We start from the raw sequence: 5,676 nt of genomic DNA, 5'->3' as shown, positions 1-5,676 counted from the left end.
CTCTGTGGAATTGCCATACGAGGCTCCTGTCTCTCTGTCCCCTTGGGTAATTTCACACAGAACTGAATCACAAGGGCTGGAATCACTTGCAGCAGAGAAGTTGCTACACTTGCTGAAATCCCCTGCTGCCCAGGGAGGTCTGCCATCACCCCTGGAAGAGCTGTTCTCTGTAGGACGCTCTGTCTAGGAAGGTCACGGCACACCGGTGCTGAGCAGCATCCCCCCTGCAATAGGTATTGATTAACTCCCCTGAGCCTCTGAAAATCCCAAGTGTAGTCTGCATGTGGGCTGAACTCAAGAGGAAAGCCTCCTGAAATAGGCCTTTTAAAATTAATTAGGTATATGATATAAATCACACAGGGAATTAACAGTATTTGCTATACAGGAACAAACCTTTTGTGCATACTCACGATTTTTTTTTTTAATGAATCCATAATATGATTTTTTGTCATTATTTTAAGAGCTAGAATAAATGCCACATTGCAACCTATTAAAAATAAATAGAAGAAAATTCTGAAGTGCAAAACTTCATTAAACTACAACACCCTTTTTGTTAATTTTCTGTATAATTTTGTCAAATAGCAGCACAAGATAAACACTTTCCAAATCCAAGTCTGAACTGATAGCTTTGTTTCTCTCTAATTGTTGTGTCAATTTTACCCACTGGAGAAATTGAGGGTAGCCTGGAACAATTCCTGGTGGTCAATAAACAAATTAACTAGTTAAAACTCTGTATGCCTGAGCAGAAAACTGTTTTATATTCTGAAAAGGAAAGATGGTATCTTTGGTTTGTTGCTAGTAATCTTCGAAAAACAATTCAAATCTTAGTTTTTAGTTTAATTTCTGGTTTTTGAAAGGGTTCCTAGAAAGGCCAGTGACTTTTGGCCCTGTTATCTTTTTGGAAATTAATGCTGGATATTTGTTATGGTTATTTGTTAGTGTGTGTAATTCTTTTAGTACAAACAGGCAAAATAATCTTTTATATACAAGAGCCCATATACAAGGCAAGCATGATAACAGCACTTAACTGAATCAGTAACTAAAATAACATTTGCTGAAGAATACCACACTGGAGCCAGCACGCGAGTTGTTTATTGGCACGGGTTAGTTCACAGCACTCAACTTATTCCCCTGAGGAAAACACAACACTTGTACTACAAGTACTACACAGGGAGTACTCAAAACATTAACTGTTTAGATACTAGAGAAGAAACTAAGGTATGAGGTGATCAGTGAGATCATGCAGAGGTTGTAAAAGTTCATCTGCACCCAAGGATAGTCAGGAGTGAATAGGAAATTGGTTTAGAATTGTTGTCGCTGTTGTGATGAATCCTGGTAATGCAGGAGGGCAGGGGAGCATCAGGCATATCCTTAGGTCAGGCTGGTAAGGGAAATAGCCTACAGCCCTTCAGGTAATTCACCCTGAGTTGTGCCAGATAGCCCCAAATGTGTCAGTGTCTGTTTAACACTGCAACAGAGGGTGAATGAACAGAAAAGCGAGTTTTTCACCAGGTTTCAGATGCCAAATAAGCACTGCTCTGGCTCTATTGAACCAGGAAGGTACTGTTAAAATGAGGAGCTAGTTCAAAGCAAGAATAATTGCCTGAATGTTATATTGGCTGTTGGAGAATGTGCTTCATAAAATGACTTAATGATAGAGGTCGTGGATGTGGCTGAAGCCGCAACATCTCTGAACACACTTAAAGATAAGCTGTTCCAATCTAAAACACTTGTCTGAGTGTTTGCCTGAAGATAACTGTCCAACAAAGAGTTTGTATTTTGTTTCCACTCAAAGATAGATCTGCTTACTCATAAGTTCTTTCTTCATTTTTAATGAGGCACTGTAATTAAAAATTAATAAGGTTTATTTAGAGAAAAACAGCTATTTCTGTGAATCTCTGCACTATTATTAAACTGAAAGAGGGCAGGTTTAGTTTAGATATCAAGAAGAAATTCTTTACTGTGAGGATGGTGAGGCACTGGCACAGGTTGCCCAGGGAAACTGTGGCTGCCCCATCCCTGGCAGTGCTCAAGGCCAGGTTGGATGGATCTTTGGACAACCTGGTCTGGTGAAAGGTGCTCATAGCAGGGGAGTTGGAACTGGATGATTTTTAAGGTCCCTTCCATCCCCAAACTGTTCTAGGATTCTATGATTATGCTTTTTGCATGAATTTTAATAGCACCACCTTAGACTATTTTTACAAAGAATTTTTGTTGTTGTTGTTAAGTGATGTCTTCTATGAAATGATAGAATGGAGTTCTTTATTCCACAAGAATAAAATAACAGTTTTCTCTGGAGGTGATTTTCTCCAATTTTTTCCCCTCAGCCTTTCCCAACGTGCTTCAGAAAGGGATTGGTGGCTTCCTGCCACATGTATACTGCTTTTCCTGTCTTCTTCCAAAAGCAGAATTTGATAGGAACCAAAAGTCATAGTTTAATGCATCTTGTTTAGCTAACTCTAAATCACAATGAGAATTTGCTTTATTAGCATTTTTTTCCCTAAGATTTCCTGTTTATAATTGGTCTCATTAATAACTTTCAAATACACAGGAAAGTTAAATTTTCCTGCTTGATGCCTAAATTTATATGCCTAACTATTCTAACTTTGAACATAGGCTGTGGCTGTTCAGAACTTTCAAAACTTTGGGGGTTTTTGCATCTGTGTTTCTAGATGCAAACAAAAGCACAAAGCTGCAGAGTGATCTACAGTAGCAAACCATGATTTTTAGGAAGAGAGCACTTCACTGATGAGAAAGAGAGGTCTGTGTGAAGCAGCTGAATAAGAGGAGCGAGAAACAAATGACAAAAGTAGGAAAGAAAAATGAAAGCTCCCGCATAAATGAATATCTGTTAAAAACAACTGAATTCTGAAGTGTCAGTGCTTTACTACAAAACCAAAACCTGTCTGCATCCTGTAGACAAAGTCAAATTCCAAGGCAAGCATAAAAACTGATTTTTCCTTGAGTTAAGAATATTGCCCTTGTCTCTCTGGAAGTCAATTTTACATAATCAAAATGCTTTCAAAATATTTCCAGTCACCTACTGAATGTGCTAGTGGCTGCCAGCATCTAACTTGATGTCTCATTTCTAATAGATATACTGAAATAATGAAGTAGGAAACTCGCTTCTTGTGAAATGGAAACAGTCAGGAGTAAGACAAAATCTAAAGGGACTTCAGTGGAAAATTAGGTTGCATTTGCACCATGCGGATAAACATGGCTGTCTACCTGTTAGTCTCACATTCTCTTTGCCTTTTCTGTACTTTGAAAAGTAATTTTGCTTTCACAAAGCTTTGTGAAATTACAGTTTTGTTCCTCTGTGACCTGCTCCAAAGCCCACCGGATTAGCAGAGAGAGTCTGGGTAAGAAGTCCTTTGATACCCCAATCACATCTAAGCCTTTCCTAAGAAAAGGATCAAACTACGTCTTAGCACTATTTTGTGAAGTCAAAGAATGGCTGTTTCGCCATTTGTCAGTGAAAAAGAAACTGTTATTTGATGCTTTAGTGAGGAAAAAACAGTATATATCCACATTATTCACTTGATTTCATTGTAACAGCAGGGACAAAATTGGAACACTGTTATTGGAAGTGTAAGTTATTTAAAGAGTTTGTGTGTGTGTGCATGTCCCTGTTTATTGCTATGAATGTTCAGCTTACCAATTTCAGTTTACAGACTGTTTTGATTTCTGTCAGTCTGGGTTTTTTCTGTATTTCATTGTTATTAATTATAATTGAAGATTCTTCCCCATTTAATCCATCATCTTTCTGTTCAGGGTGCCAACACATTTCTGACTCAGCTTTAGCACTGTCACAGGTGCAGATCTGTCATAGGACCTAAACCAAAACCATTAATTTTAAGCCACCACATTATGTAATCCAGCCTGTGTCTGAAAATCATTGAAAATACAAATTTCAAATTCAAAATCATGGAGTTTCGTGATGTTTTGTTGTATGAGATACATGTTTTTTTAAATGTAATGATTGACACTTTGTAGTAAAGAAAGATTGTCTAAAGGTTCAGAAGACATGCAGAGGTTGGGGATGTGAGCTCAGTTCTTGGATTTCTTTGGAGATGTTGGCAAACTTTAATTTCATTGTTAAATTCTCTGGCCACAGTTATTTCTTCCTCAAATCTTAACCATGATTTCAGCCTCCAGAGTGTAAACTGTCAAGAGTTCATTGCTGCTCTTTGTTCATGTGTAACACAGAGATCTTGTGTCACTTGGGGACTCAGGAAATGCTAGAATGTAAATGACTTTTAAATTATCTGCATGTAAACTGCTCATACTGTTTATTAAATAACTATTAGGATAACAGAGCTGAGCTTGACCAGAAGCTCAAATGAATGCTGGATTGTGTCCAAAACTTAAAATAATAATAGTCTTTCCAGTGTGGGTGTAACTTTCACATTTGAGAATACATATACACGGGATTTGGCTTGGGGTTTGTATTTTAATTTTTATTCTTAACCACACTGCTGTAGCTCCAAAAGACCATATATAGGAAATAATGTTCCATGCAGAGAATTGCTTTTTCTTTGCTCCTGTCCGACAGCAAGTTCAATAAAAGCAGCATGACAAAAGTCGTTTTCAGGTCTATTAGTGGAGCTGTCAGTCCTAGAAATTGAAAGTACTCTATTACATTGAAGGAAGAAGAAGGAAATTTTTCATTTATGGGGTCATTTCCCTTAGAGGCATTTACCCAACTTGTAGCTTTTGCATTTTGAAGAGTGAAGCCTGGATATATGGGCATTATCTGTTTGCATTTCTCTTTGTAAGATGTGGCAAGTTGTGCTAAATACTCAGCAAAGCAATGGAGAAGCATGACTAGGAATGAAAAGAGCTCCAAGGGAAAGGATTTGGTTATGAATCTTTATGTTGAGTATTTCATGGCTACACACCAGAGCCTGTGCTGGGAACTGTGTGCCAGGTGCAGATTTCTGATGCACATCACATTTTACTTTCCAGTACTATCCCCTAGCAGGGAGGTATTTGATCAGAGTTTTTGTTTGGCTTTGGGTCAGCTGAGCCTAACTTCTACTCAAGAAAAAAAAGGCAGGTGGAAAGTTTGATTTGTAGATTACTTTGGTGTCCATAAAAATGCTTAGGGAGTAATTTGAAGCCCACTCAAATTAATGGTCTGATTGTCAGAGACTGCTGCAGTCTTGGTGAAGGGGGAAAAACAGTTAGGGTTTAACTCATTTTAGGGGTAAAAAAAAGGTAAGGCACAAACACAACAGCTGTTCAGGACATGATGTTGAAATCTCCTTTGGGAAGAGGGTATGACTGAATACGTGACAATCTAATAATATCTTTATCATAGAGGAGAAAAAAGCCAAAGATGAAAAGGTTGAAAGAACACACTTTATGCAATCTATAATTCCTCTGTCATCACTAATTTAGTGTCGGGTTTTCAGTGTTCTGTCACATTAACGATGCATAAAGCACTCAGTACCGAGTCCCGAGAGCTGGGACACTGGGGTCTGGTGCTCTGGGGTACCGAGGGCTGTCACGGTGCGTTCGCATCGGTCCCAGCCGCGTCAGTGAAGGGACGTCCCGCCCCCTCCCCCGTCCCCGTCGAGCGCTCCCCCGGCGCCCCGCTCGGGGCTGTCGGCAGGCGCTGCGCTGCGCGGGGCGGGGCGGGCGGGGGCGGTGCCGGGGCGGGGCAGCTCTGGG

This window comes from Corvus kubaryi, unplaced genomic scaffold (genome assembly GCF_017639235.1).
Source record: "Corvus kubaryi isolate FWS band 111438036 unplaced genomic scaffold, C.kubaryi_AGA036_p1.0 37392, whole genome shotgun sequence".
In the NCBI taxonomy this organism is placed as follows: domain Eukaryota; kingdom Metazoa; phylum Chordata; class Aves; order Passeriformes; family Corvidae; genus Corvus; species Corvus kubaryi.
Note: the sequence above shows the minus strand (reverse complement) of the source record.